At 61.8% G+C, this 14,554-nt stretch overlaps 1 protein-coding gene across 9 annotated transcripts in view; it reads left to right on the top strand.

Annotated features, from left to right (window-relative positions):
- RBFOX3 (RNA binding fox-1 homolog 3) overlaps positions 1–14,554 on the top strand; it is a 217,995-nt gene that overhangs the window by 8,543 nt on the left and 194,898 nt on the right. The gene's annotated exons all lie outside the window — the stretch shown is intronic.

Raw genomic sequence — 14,554 nt, 5'->3', positions numbered from 1 at the left:
CCACAGGTCTCCCCCAGCGTAGCCGGGAGTCCAGGAGAGTCCCAGCAGTCCTGGCCTCTGGCCACGTTGGGCCTTCGTTGCAGATGCCCCTCGCCCGGCGCCCTGGGACAGGAGCCCTGGCAGAGAGGGTGGAGGCGGGAGGGGGCGCGGAGGGGAGGGTGCAGCACCGAGGACAGGGCCGGGGCGTGCAGGCCGCCTGCGCCTCCTACCTTGTTGGGCCGCCGGGGGTGCTGCGCGGCCTGGCCTCAGGCTGCTGGGGAAGGTGCGGGTTCCCCAGGCCCATGCCCGCTGGGGTGCCCAGGGCCAGCAGACAGGCTGGTGGGAAGACTTGGGGGTACCGTTCTAGAGCGGGCCTTCTGTCATGTTCTGCCAGCTCCTCAGCCCTGGCGCTGGCGACAGCTCCTCAGAGCGTGGAGAGATGTCGTGGACATCGTATCTGGGAAGTAGCCGGGATGGTAGTGGCCATCTCCAGGTCTGGCTCCTCGCCTACTGGGTCCACCTTGGGTGCACAGCCTTCTCTGACAGCCCCTACTCATACGCGCGCCGAGGGGGTCCCGGTGGGCCCGTCGCCCCTCCACACACACCCAGCGTGGTTTGCCGCGTGCCTGTGGCGTCGGGAGTGAAGGCGCGGACACAGGAAGGAAGCTTTTGTCCCACCCGACAGTGTCAGGGTGGCGGGGTGGGGGGGAGCAGGGGGTTAGGAAGAGGGTCTGGCTTGGCAGGGCAGGCGGGCGGCCTGTCCGCGGGCCCGGAGCGCAGCACCGACGGGAAGCCGAAGTGCTTTGCGGTGGCTGGGCGGGGGGCTCACCGCCTCCGGCCCGGCCGCGTGCGCGCCTGCGGTCCTTGCTGGTTGTCTCCCTGTGTTTATTAATTTCCACACTCCTGCTTGATACTCTGTTATCAAGACAAATGGGACCTGACGCGCAGCTGACATCGGGCGAGGAATTTTTTATTTTTAAACAAGTGAAGGGGAAAAACCATCTTGAATCTCCTCCTCGCCCCCTGAACAGAGATGCCTCTCCGGGGGCCCCCTCCTTTCCCTGAACCCCCACCTGCGGCAGCTCTTTAATTCCGCACGAGGCGCCCACGGGATGGACACGGCTCACTCGCACCGCCGTGTGCACGGCGGGCTGCGGCCCGCGTGTCCGTGGAGAGCAGTGCGGCGTCTGCGCGGCCCCGGCGTCTTCCGGCGCGTCCTCGCCGAGCCGTCGCGGTCTCTCGCGTATTGATAACGTTCTGGTTCCATCTCCTTCGGGCTCTCACTATCCGTCCCTCTTCTCCCTTTCTGTCCCTTCCCCCTATACCTTCTGGGCGGTGTGGGCACTTAGACATCTGTGACAGCTGAGGATGGCGCATCTGCACGTAGTGGGGCTGGCGGTGGCGCTCAGGCGCACAGTGGGGTCCATTCTGTGTTGGGGATCCACAGACGGAAGGATGAGTATCCTCGCTGAATGAAGCACCTCATGATGTGGACTGATTCGGTTTGTAAAAATGCACATTTTTTTAAGTGCAATGCACTTAGTAAATTAGCTTGCTGTCACAGTTTCTCCAGCACACGAGTTAACACCGAAACATGCCTTAGAAGGTGACTTGAGATAAGAAAGAGCATAAAATCTGTTACTTTATTTGAAAGTGTTTCCCCTGGCGGGGCGGGCAAGCCCATAGGGTATAAGTTGCGTTTTGGAAAGTGTTGCCAGAGCCTAGTTGGAGCAAGGAGCCACCGTGAGGGACAGCCAGCCAGCAGGGTCCTCAGGCCAGGGCAAGGCCTGTCAGTTTTATTTTTAATCTAGGGGCCTAAAGATGTGCTCAGTTGTGTGACAGGGACATCTTTTAGATCTAGCTTCTGCTCCTTCTGAGTGGCCCAGGGCTGGTTCCACCTGGGAGGCAGACGATGACTTGTCACTCGGGTGGAGGGGACAAGTCGTCGGAGTCTGTTGTTTCCTTTGAGGTCCAAGTGCAAAGCAGTTCTTACTGCAGACATGTTTAGTAGAGCCTCAGCACGTCGCTTTGGTTGGTGGCTGCACTGAGAGCTACCTCGAGGTTGCAGAAGGGCGTCGTGCCCGGCCCCGCCAGGCTCCCTCCCAGACCCACACCTGGCCACAGCTCCGCGTGCGCAGGTCTCTGCCAGGTGTCCGCCGGCTGCTGGGGAAGTGAGCCAGCGTGGCCCGGGGCTGTGACTGGAAACCAGGAGGAGAGGCAGGTGGCCAGGTACGTCTGTCTGTTTTAGCCCTTTGAGAAAACAGTGCCACTTGCAGATGAGACTGCCTGGGGACAGACACCTGTTACCAGCCAGACCCTGCACACTTCCATCAAGTTCCTTTTGAGGGGCTGGATGAGATCATAACGTGCATACTTTGTATGGAAGGGAGGAGAATCCCTGTGTGCCTTTATTTCTCCGAGGGATCTTGACTCACTTCAAAATTCTCCCTTCACCAAAATGAACGAGCAAAAAGTAACTCAAACCCCCGGCTGAGGCCCTTTCCTGCTGGGCTGCTCACGCAGCCATGCGGGCCGCGCACTCCGAGTCCTGCCTGTGAGTAGCCGGAACGCAGCCGTGCTCACCAGTGTCTTCTTGCTTTTGACACCCAGTGAGACCAAGAAATGACAGTGGCAGGGAAGTGTGGCCCTCCAGAGTCCTTCCCGGCCCCCCCCCCCCCCCCCCGCAGCGTGCGTCTTGGGTACCAGGCAAATGACAGTTACTGAGCGGGGCGTCGTATCTCGGGGTAGTTTTCACTTAGACAAGGATACTGAGAGCACAGAAGCACATTGTTCTCGGCAGCGAAGGCGTTTCATGTAAAAACGGGAACCTCTGCTGAAGCTAAGGAGCGTGACGTTTCCTCGTATGCAGAAGGTGGATACAGTTTGGGGAAAGATGTAAAGAGGCGCAGATACCTGGTGTATTGAGAAATGATTTCTGACTAAACTTTCATCGTTCGAAATCCTTACCGAATATAAATTAGAGGTTTCTCTACTGGATTAAGTAGAAAGTAACGCCTACGTTTTCTGGAACTTTCAAAGATTGGGTGCTTCAGAGTCTGGTCTTACAAGCTTCTGCTGGTGGCTCTTCCCCTGCCCCCTCTCTCTGGCGGTAGCAGGAGGGCTTTGTAAACTGTTTTCAGCAAGAGGTATTACAGTGACTTTAACACATGGTCACACCACACACACCGTTGTTTCCCTGGGCTTCCCATCGCCCTGAGGTCCAAGAAGTGAGAGGAACTAGAACGGCACTGCAGACTGGGTCTGCGGAGGGGCTTCTGCGGTGCCACCCCACACCCCTGGCGGTCTGGTCCGAGTCTGTGCTCAGCCAGCCTCCCTGTCAGCGGAGCCCCCCAAGGCCGCCCAGCTCGACTGGCCCTCCGGAACGTACATGTTCAGATGCACACTTAAATGGACTGCGGCCGTGATCAAAGCCGTGAGCTAATCACTTCTCTCCAGACCCCAAGCCCATCGCGGCCCCGCGCAGTGAGCCGTCAGCACGCGCCGCGACGTGCTGAGCGGGTCGCGTGAGGCGGGGAGACGGCAGCGTGCCGCGGGCAGGGAGCGCAGACTTCCCAGCCCTGCGGCCCGGGCGGGAGCTTAGCCCTCAGTTCATTCAGCCGAGAAACGTGGAGGGAACACCCGCGAAGGGCCGGCTCGCGGTAGGCACACGGCAGCCGGCGCCGTCTGTCTGTCAGAGGAGGAGGCGTCGTGTCAGAGCTGGGGAAGTGGATGCCGCACCATTTGCTGCGGCCACAAGTTGATGATGTCGTTTTAAAATGGTTCCAGGAATACACAGGGGCCGCGAGGGAAACGAGCCTCCGTGTTCTGTGCGTAAGGGTCCTTAACTCGGTGGCCTGGAAGGGCCCCGGGGGGAGCCTGCAGCTCGTGTTCTCAGGAGCACCCTATGGCCGGGCAGAAGGATGTGAGCCAGGGCCTGTCTGTGGGGCTGGAGACCCAGGTGTCACCCTGACCCAGGCATCCAGGGTGGATGGGCTCCTGCCCGCCTGTGGCGTGTGCCCTTAATGGGCCACCGCCTCCTCCCGCGCCTCCACTCCAGGCGGTCTGTCACTGGAACCGTGGCGGTGGGTGCTCGGTGGCCGGGCATTCTGGGGACCGGGGCCTGGGTCAGTGCCTGCTGGATTTCCCGTGAGGGGGCAGGATAGAGCGAGAACATTGTGACCCTACACCCCAGCCCGGCCTGGACTCCTCGAGGCTGTAGATGGCCACCATGCCACGTACTCTCAGGCCGGGCGACTCTGTCCCAGCCCTGCTTGCAGCATGGAGAGACTTTTGGTTCTCAGATCTCAGGTGTGACAAGCCGAAACACAGTGTTGCGAAACCCATTAGAAATAAGCTAAGTGCAGCTGTCTTTCTAGAATGTCCACTCTCCCTCACTGGAGAGACTGCTGTGATGCCGTTAGGCCTGGCCGGGGTCCCCCCTGCAAGGACAGGCGGGGGACCAGAGCGCGGGGGACTGCTCTTACAGGCGGCGGTGCGGGGGACAGTGCTCGCTGCTGGCCCCTCGGGGGTGCTGTCCGTGGGACACTAGTCAGGGTTGTGGAATCTTAGCGGAAAAGAGATGTACTGGAAATTTTGGGTGAGAATCATTATTTTCTGGGGCGTAATGCTATGATCAGCACTGCCAGACGGCTAACGCTGTATCCGCTCTCACCCACCGAAGTCCCTTCGACACGCTGCCAGCTGCGAACCTTTAACTGATGGCCACAGGGAGGGACGGAGAAGCCGGAGGCTGGTCTCATTACCTGTGCCCTAACCGGGGAAGCCTGTGTCTGTGTCTGGGACAGCTTTGCAGCACGGCTAAAGGCCACCTCCTATGACCACACTTTTCCTTCTCACGGGGAGGTCTCCCCTGGGATGGCTAAGCGGACCGCGTCTGGGGTCTGCGTCCTTTTCGCTCTTCCAGTGTCCGCAGGACCTTCCCACACGTCTGCGCTGGCAGGAGGCGCGCGTCCAGCAGTGCGCATGCGCCGTCGGCATGGCCGTGACCGGCACGGCTGTCCTGGCTGTCCCTGCTTACGCGTGGGCGCTTTGCCACTTAGGCTGAAGTCTCGTTTTAAAAGTAGAGCTGTCTGTAGGGAACAGATGGGCAAGCCTAAAACCGGGTCACTGTTCAGGGTATCCGTGTTCGCGTGTTGACAGTGCTGCCTGTACCCGTCCTGCTCAGATGGATTCTTTCCTTGTCAGAAGTCACCGCGGAGACCGACTTAAAGGAACTCCCCCCCCCCCATCATGGACACAGTGGTATGTTCTGCTCACATCCTAAGAGGAAAACTCGTAAGGCCAGACTTGGAAATTTCGAACCCCATGGCCAACTTTTTGGCAAGTAATGAGTGCTAGAGGATGAAGGCTGCGGGGGAGGTGTCCAGGTCATCGTCATGAATTGTCATGACCGTGACGTTCACCGCTTCGCAGCACAGTGAGATGGGCCGAAACTGCAGAGGGGGTCAGTCTGCTGCAGGGGAAGGAGGCGTGCTGGGAGCTTGGGTCCAGCCTTCCCGCCCGTGCCAATTTCGGGGCTCCGCGCCCCCAGCCTGGGTCTGGGTGAAGACATGCCCTTTCCTCCCTGGGTGTCCTTTCAGAGCGTGCTGTTTTCCAGTGAGGGCGTGATGCTGAGACTCCCCTCGAGTCCGCCCTGCTTCCTTGGAGTCAGAGCTGCTTGGAGCTGCGGGGGTTGAGAGGGTGTCTGGAGGGGCCAGGAGGGCGTGGCCCGGGGTGCAGCACGGGCACGCATGCGCTGCAGTGGGGAGCCCTTGCCGTGTGCAGCAGGAGCTCCCACCTGGCCCTGCTCCTCCAGGGTGCAGGCCAGGGGCTGGCAGTGGCAGGTCGAGCAGCCCTGAGCTCGCGCAGCCGGGAGGGAAGATTTCCGGTTCCTCCCCGCTCCGCTGGGTGGACAGCTAAACAGCTAAAGCCGCAGGGCTGGAGGAGAGTGGGGTCGGTATGCAGTCAGGAGAGTCAGCGTAAATCGTCACCTTCATTTAGACAAGGGAGTCAGACTGCTTTCCTGGGATCTGGAGGGTGGGAGCCTCCTTGGATGAGGGTTTGACGGCTCAAAAATTGACTCTTGAAGGGCCTGATGTGCTCTGAGCTCCATCCCAGTCCCAGTAGGGGCCTCAAGACCCCAAGGATCTCCTCATAGATGGGGGAGGCGCTGCAGGGCCCCAGGGGAAGCTCCAGATGACACATTTGCAGCCGTTTTGCCTCCTGAGCACCTGGCACCCACGAGAGCCACAAGGCAGACTGACTGTAGGCCAGAACAGTGGATGCCAACCTGACAGTGGTGTGCATGCTGTGTGTGCACACGTGTTTTTGCATGTGCACGGGCACGGTGTGTATACGTGTGTGTGCATGTGTGTCCTGCATGTGCACACGGCATATGCACACACCTGCATGCATGTGCGTGCATGCATAGTGTTCTGTGTGTACGTGTGTGTGCTCACCTCGTGGACGCTACCAGGCTCTGCTCGTGTGCTTAAACCCACACGCCCCTCCGCCAGGCGGCCAGGAGCCCCGCGGTCGTGCTCCTCCGTTTGTTCGGCGTCTGAGTTCCGCGCCGTGAAGACGCTGGCAGGCTCCTCAAGGAAACTTTGTCTTTGTGGAAACGAGGTGCCAAGTGCTCCTCAGCCCTCCTACTGGCTAATTGATGATATGATCCCGCGTGGGAGCCCTGTCATTCCTGGAAACACTCTTTATTTCATGCGTTTCTCCGCCCCCTTCCCCGCCCCCTCCCTCCTCCCCACTGGGGTCTGGTTTCCACGGAGCCACGGGCGCTCGCAGCATTCAGCCAGCCAGCAGCCAGGCCTCTCGTTAACGTGGATACTGCAATTATGTGTGCCAGAAGGCTGAAAGGGCCGTTAGGGATTTTCTGCTGTTTAAAAGTGTTCCCTTTTCCACAGCCATGCGTCCAGCCCTTCGGTGCCACAGCTGTGACACGGAGCCTTGCAGAGTCAGGCGCTCTTGAGTGGGCCCATCCTGGGCCTGAAACAAACGAGGCTGGGACTGTGGACCTTGCGGGGGCTCGGCCGTTGGTCGGTGCAGGCGCTTTGCAGACAGCCGGGCGGCGCGTGCGGGGCAGAGCTGCCTGCGCTGACGGCGTATGCGCATGCGCTTGCCCTGTGTGCACGTGAGGCTGTTCCCCGGCATTGAAAGCCCGCTCCCATTGGCCTCCTGGAGAGGGGTCGGGGTTCAGGGCAGCAGCTCCCATTTGCCCCCACCGAGGCCGCCGTGGCCCTTTGAGGGGCAGCAGGCGTGTCTGAGTGTGAGCAGGATGCTATTTGTGGTGGGTGTGTGAGTTTGCGCGTGACTCTGCGCATGGGGGTTAGGGTCTTGCAGGGCTTGCCTGGCCCTCGCCCTACCTTGGGAGACGTGTGAATGGTTTCTTGGGACCTGGTTGGGATCCCGAGGGGTCTGGATGGCCAGTCCCGGGACTCCTGGGGAGGACGAGGAGCTGAGAGGGGCACGGGTGGGAGGTGCCCTGGCTCAAGGTCACCCCACGGGGAGCGGCCCTCCTGGAGAATGAGCCCAGCCTTGTGTCTGTGGTGCTGAGACGAGACAGCGCCTCCCCCTCGGGAGGTAATTAGGAGTCCGCAGGCGGTGCCTTGCACACTGCACCCAAAACCTCGTAAAGCATCACTCAGGGACCTTGTTATCTGAAAAAGGAGGGAAAGAACCTGGCCACTCAAGCACCAAATAACAACCAACAGCTCACAAACTTATTTTTTAAACTGCCCCGAAGTTGCCATGGTTACCCGCATGCGCAGTTCTCGGGTGTCTTGGTCTAAGGGGTGGCCTGGAGCAGGCGTTAAGCCCCGGCGCAGGCCCGGGTGGTGCGTGCGCGGTGCATGCTCGCCAGCCCGCCCGTGAGCCGGTCGGTGCACGGTGTGGGGGGCAGCTGGGGCAGCGCCGCGGCTGTCCAGGACCGTGGAATGTGGTGTTCTAGTGCAGCGCTTCTGAGATGCTGGAGACAGAATTTGTCTCCCACGCTAAAGTAATTATAGCCGGGAGAACAGAAAATACATCACTCCAGGCCCTTAGCAGCGAGGAGGGGGTGTGAGCGCGCGCCTCAGGCTCTGTCGGTGCCGGCTCCTCCAGGAGCACGCGTCTGTACCTAGCGGTGTGTGTATGAGCAGCCACCACTGGTGGTGGCCCTGCACCTGCTGGCTGGAGAGCGTGTGCCCAGGCCACACCATGGGATGGTGAATTTCTGCAGGGTTTGGGGAGAATTGGCAGAGATGATGGGAAGGAGTGGGCCAACGCCGGAGAAAGCCCGACCGAGATTCCCTGGCCAGACTCCTGTTTGCTCCCTAGAGAGCAGGGCCCTTGGGATGGGACAGGGTGCCACCCTGCTGTCTGCTGGGCTCCTAGGGACCCCCCTGCACACCCACTTTCAGGCTTGGCCTGTGTGGCCAGGAAGCAGCTAAAAAAAGAGGAGACCAGGCCGTGGGCCAGCAGTGTGCCCTGTCGCCGCCTGCTTCGGGGCCCGACTGACCTTCTTGCACGATGGACAGGAAGGCTGGCTGTTTTTGTGTCTGGGGCCCCGGGACCCCGGCAATGTGTAGGGCATCTGCTTTCTGCTGATCGTGGGGTGAAGCTGTTCTCTTCCCTTGGGAAGGCAGGAGCCAGCCCAGGCCGTGTGTGGGCACTCAGCAGGTCGCGGTGGTAGTAAATTCTGGGTGTCGGGGATGACAGCGAGAGGTGAGAGCCACGTGCTGGACCACGTGGTCAGGATTGGCAGTGGGGGCTCCAGGGGGCTCATTTTTGGCCGTGGCCCTGGTTTCCTTCCCTCGAGCCTGGTCGAGAGCAGAAAGCCTCCCTCCCCCAAGCAGGGTCCCCTGCTGTGGGGCTCGGCCAGGCCTCACGCCTTCCAAATGGGCCTCTGTGTCTGGCCCCTTCACTGACTCGCAGGCCGCACTTTTCCGCACATGGAAGGTGACCTCAGGCTCTGCACCGCCCTTGTGGCTGGTTCACAAGCCTGTGTGATTCCTCGAGGGGACATCTGTGTTGAGTGAGCCCAGGGGCCTTGGGGTCTCCTCATGGCGTCCTTTACACGCGGACGGCAGCGGGACGCCGAGGCCAGGGCTTAACTGGCCTTTCTCCTGGAGACTCGTAGGAGCTGCTTGGCCAGTTAGGTAGACAGCGAAAGCAGAAAGGTTCTGGATCCTTCCACAGTCGGAGCAGAGCAGCATCTGTGGCTGAATAAGGTGGCGGCCATATGGAACATGTGTGCACACGGCCACGCAAAGGCCATGAATAGCCCCACTTGGAGGCCCCTCCTCATGGCTCTCCACCCTGACAGGCAGCACCCCGTCTTTCCCAGCACTTTCCGGGGACCCATAATCAGCACTGATGAGGGTCGGACGGAAACCATGGATGCTGTCGGTTTGTAGGTGCTCGGCAGGCGGGACCTGTCCCCCAGACGCGTAGGAGGGCCACTTGCAGCAGGCTTCCAGTCAGTATTTGGGACATTCTGACAGCCGGAGGGGTGGGCGTGGGGAGTGGGCCTCGCGCCTTGTGCGCCCTCCGTCCCAGCTGGCAGGCTGGTGAGGGGCCCGTGTGGCTTTCTGTGTCCTGATTCTGTCACTAGCAGCCTGCTGAGTCCTGCTGGCGTGCGGGGTGTGCAGGACGCCCAGGCGCCTCCTGGCCGTGCTGTAGGCACACCCCGTGCCTGGGGCCTGGGGCCTGGGGCAGGGCTTGGCACGAGAGAGCAGAGGGGCAACGGATCCCCTGACTGCGGGAAGGCCATGGGCTTCTGGCTGGAGAGGAAGTGGCCGGCTCTGCCCACGGGGCTGGCAGCAGTGAGGCGGCGCCCTGCGGGTCGGCGGGCTGTGCATCCGGCCGCCTGGACGTGAGCTGCGGACAGACCATGTGCCGCTGTTTTCCCAGGACTGGGGGCAGCTGCCGAAGAGAGCGGAATGCCTCCAGAGGAGCGGTCTCGGGTGCGTCCTGGCCGGGCTTGGAGTGAGGAGTAGATGAAAGGGAGGGAAAACGTCTGGGAAGGTGCTGGACTGTTCTAGAAGGCGCTGGACTGTGCTGGAAGCTAGCTGCAGTCACTGGGCCCGTGAGCCTGGGGCCGGCCGCATCCTTTGGGGGGCCGTGTGTCGCCCCGCGGGGCACTAGCTGGGGCGCGTCGATGCCAGGGGGAGGCAGAGGCGAAGCGGCCGTCTGTGTTCAGCCTGCGAGCGTGCGCGTCTCTGAGCCGGGGCGCGGCCCTCGCAGTTCTGTTTTGCGGAATCCAAGACTCTGCTGTCCGCGGGCCGAGGGCTGCACCTTGCACTTGCTCTGGGAGCGGAGCGCTGCTGGAGTGCGGGGAGCCCCCGCGACGTGGCGGCCTGCTCGGAGCGCAGCGCCAGGTCCCGGCTTCCGGCCACACACCACCCCTCAGAGTCCCCGGCTGCCAGCGCCGCCCCGCCCGGCAGCAGAAGACTGGTTAGGACTCTTGGCGGTGGCTTCGGTGTGGCTGTTCCAGCTGGACGTGGAAGGAGGAGGCGGAGCGGTGAGCCGTGACAGGGAGACGTGCACTCATGTGCCCGGCGTGGTCTCCATCCCGCGTCCTCGGGCCTCAGCCTGCGCTCATGCTCATGGGTGCTCTGTACCTGCTTGCCAGGTGAGCGCCGGGGCTCGGGGTGGCCCGTGCGGGTGGGGTGGGGCCTGCCGGAGCCTGCGCACCTGTGTCCGGAACACGCGGACCCTCTCACCCCCTCGGGGGGCCCTGGAGTGCTGCAGGCACCACTGCCCGCAGCTGGGCGCCGGCGCTCTTTGGCACCAGTGTTTAAAGAATGATCTTCCATTTCTAACGTGCCTGGCATTGGACATTACGCGATCCGAATTTTTACGTGTAAACACTCGGCCGTGCTGAGGGTGCCCTCTCAGAGGTGCATTGTGGGGTCCCGGGGACGCAGGGACAGGAGCTGAGACTGTGAGGCTGGCTGGCTATGCAGCGTGCATCTTCTCAGTGCTCGGGGGCCCGGGGTGGCCCGGGTGGGGCTGCACACTCCTCGAGTTTGCTTAGAGGCCTGGGGTGCCTTGGTTTACATTCCTGACCCAGTGAATGGCGGGTGGGGAGGGGGGAGCATGTGGAGCGTGGGGAGTGGCTGGCCGATGACCATGAGAAAAGCTTCTAGAGAATATCTGGGATCTGGAGACGATGGTCTGTTCCCTTCTCCTTCCTGAGACCTGTGTGCCTCTGGAGGGCCCCATCCCACAACTCCACAGGCAGAACCTTCTCGAATGAAGGCCTTGTTCGTGGAGTCACACTGTCAGTCTCAGAAAGGTCCCACGGGTTTAGGGAGCATTCTGGGACCATGTCAGCCCTCAGCTCTTGGATTCCTTCTGCGTCCAGTGACAAGCATTGGAGGCAAAGGGCACAGCCTCTCGCCTCTCTGGCACATAGTAGGTGCTTAGTAAGCATTGCAAGAAAGCCTAGGGGGGCCTGTACTTTTGGTCTGAGAATGCAGATAGAGACAGCTTCCTTTTCCACAGTTAATCTCTTTATATTCCTCTGAACCCTAAAACAACTAATTTCCGTAGAGGGAGGAAAGGCGGGAGGCAGGAGGGAGTTTGATTGACAGGCTCCCCAGGCGTCTAAACCTGTGTGCCTCTCCTCCAGGAGGATTTCGGTTTCTGCCCTGGAGCCTGCGGGTTCCGTTATCCTGTTTCCTCCGCTGGCCCTCAGGCCTGGAGCAGGCCGGCAGGAGACTCATGCTGGGCCAGAGCAGGTGGCCTTCTGTCCAGGCCGGGACCTGAACTTGTGCCCGGCATGGCCATCGGGTTCCGTTGCTTCCCCTTCCTTCTCTAGTCATCTTAAAAACCAAGGCCCAAAGAGAAACGGACGCTGGTTGGAGACTCAGTCACGTCACAGTTACGGAAAGCGACTGGGCCCCTGGGCTTCCCGGGAATGAGGCTGCTGTGGGATTTCATTGCATTGAGGGGGGGGGTTCCCCTCAGGTTCTCGGCCCCCTGCCCCCTCGTCCCGCTGCCCCTCTCTCTCCTTGCCTACCCCTCCCTGCCAATGACAGGCTTTCTGGGGGTGTCAAGGCAGCGTGACCTGGTTCTGTAATAAGGAGGAGGCTCATTAGAGCTAAGGCCTGAGAGTGTTAAAGAGGCAATCTTCGCGAGATCGCGGCCGCGGGGGAATTGTAAATCCTCAGCAAAGACCTCATTTAAGGATCGGAGTGAAAACTTGACACGCGAGTGTGCGTGCACACACAGAGGGGTCCTCGCAAAACAGAAGCGGCTTAGTTAAAGAAAAGGGCCTGGGGGAGGGGGAGCCGGGGCAGGACAGTGATGACTCTGTCCACGGTCTGATGGGGCGGCCTTCTGGGTGGCGTTTGCCTGCCGGGAGCGGGCTGTCCATGTGCTGGTTTCTCTGCACCTGCGCCTCTCCCGGAGCCGCTGCCCAGCCACCTCTGTCCCCCGAGGCCGTGACGCCAAAGGCGGCTGTGTTCCACGGCTGCTCCGTGTGCCGGGGAACACCATTCCGGGCGGAGTGGTGCGGGCCCCGCCTCTCCGCCAGCCTCCGAGCTGGCCCCTGTCTCTGGCTGCTCTCAGTGGCTGTTTGTGGTCTGCTGGGGCGGGAGTGTGGGGGTGTGGGAGCAGGGGTGCGGCATGGTGAGGTGTGCCTCACTCCTCTGGGCAGCGCGGAGGTGAGGGGCGGGGAGGGCCTTGGGATTAGGCCTCAGGTGAGGCTGTCGGTGGAGGAGATCGCCAGGTGCCGTAATGCGATACCGTGGGCTCCGTGGCTTCCGCGGCCGACACCGCCTAGGCTGAGGGTCCGAGATCGAGGTGCCGGCAGAGTCGGGCTCTGGGGAAGGCCCGCGTCCTGGTTTGTGGCCACCGCCCTCTCGCCATACCCTCACTGGGTGGAAGCTCTCTGGGGTGTCTCCTGTGAGGGCGCTGATTCCATCCATGGGGCCCCGCACCCACCTCTTGCTTACCTCCTGAAGGCCCAGTTTCCACTTAGGAAGTTTGGGGGGTACAGACACGTTTCCTGCAGTGACTGGTCTCAAGGTGGGGGATGCTTGAAAAGCCGGCTCTTGGGGGGCAGGCTGGGGGCAGGGGTGGGAGGACCCATGCCCCTCCAGAAGTAGACACCCACCTGGTTCGGGCCTGCCGGGACCACCTCGGGAGAACTTGTCCCTTGGAGACCTCTGGGCTAGCTCTCATCAGCGGTGGTGGTGACGGTGACGGTGATGGCCACCTCTCGTGCATGCTGGCAGCTCCCACCTCTAGCACCCTGCTCTTGAGTTTCCTCTGGCGGGAAGGGGCTCAGGCTGCTAACATGGCCCCGCCATGGGGGACGGGTTGGTGGAAACTCTGCCCCCCAGCCTTGCTGCCTTCCCAGTCCGCGTGTCTCCCCCGAGGGTACTCAGGGATCGGGCCCTAGTCGCCCACAGGGTGACCGTTCAGTCATACTTATAAACACGCGTGTGCACACACACACACACGCACGCACACATGGCTTTTCTTCCCTTTCTGTCTCAGGCTGCCGACGCCTTCACCCCGGCTTCCTGGGCTCGCTCCCAGACACGTAGCCGGCACCCAGACCCGGCCCAGGCTCACGACCCAGCGCAGCGGCACAGAGAACGCACGGCCTCCCGGGCCTGTGAGGCTGGGGGACGGCGCGGGGCGTGAGGCCTCGGCAGCAGATGCGTCGCTCCGTCCCCCCAGGCCTTGCCTGGCGCACAGTCGGGGCTCAGGAAACACGTGTGGACCGACGGGCCTGGCCTCGGGTGTCCCGGCCTCCCGATGGGTGGGGCCTGGCTTAGGGCTCGCTCTCTCGGTGCCGGGATTGGTCATGGGGACGGCGGAAGGACGTGGGGTTGTCACCCGCACTCCGCGTTGCAGAAGAGCTCCCAGGTGGGTGGGGTGGGCGCATTCCAGCAGTGAGTCCCAGAGCCCTGGCTCGTGGCCGCCCTGCCCCTGTGGGGGACACATGGCGATGGATGCCAGCTGCCTGGGTCCCCGCGTAGAGGCTGGGTCTCCTTGGGTGTGCCTCTTGTGGTGGGATTCTTCACCCCCAATGCCGGGTCTGGGTCCCGGGACAGCAGGGTGGGGGAGAGGGTATAGCCGGGCCTGGGCAGCACTGCTCCGAGCTGGAAACAGGTGCCTGAAGGGACAGGGGACAGCTCCCTCTTTCCGGAAGCTGCTTACAGGCCTGTTCGGTGTCCTTGGGAGGGGGGCACCTGGGGTTTCTGGCAGGTCAGCCTCAGTCTTGAGCCCCTGTCCTCGTAAGAGGTTCATCAAGGATTTCTCTGAGGCCAGGAGCGGGGTCTGCCCTAGCCCCTGTTCTGTGAAGCGGGTCATGGCGAGAACACTTCTCCCAGGGCCGCGTGGATGTCCCCATGTCCCCCTTGCCCTTCTGTTTGAAAGGGGCCACCTGGATACTGGGGAGGGGAGATGGAGCATCCGGGTGAGACAAGTGAACAGGTTCCATTAACCTGCTTCACCGCCAGGGCCACGCAGCTGAAATGACCTTCGTCAGCATCCTTGACCTTCAGCCTTCACCCTTCTGTCCTAGTAGAGTCCTTCCCTTTTTCGTGGCCCAGTGAGGTGAACTTTC

Source organism: Rousettus aegyptiacus, unplaced genomic scaffold, assembly GCF_014176215.1.
Source record: "Rousettus aegyptiacus isolate mRouAeg1 unplaced genomic scaffold, mRouAeg1.p scaffold_m13_p_6, whole genome shotgun sequence".
Classification (NCBI taxonomy): Eukaryota; Metazoa; Chordata; class Mammalia; order Chiroptera; family Pteropodidae; genus Rousettus; species Rousettus aegyptiacus.
This window is presented reverse-complemented; position numbering and strand designations above follow the sequence as displayed.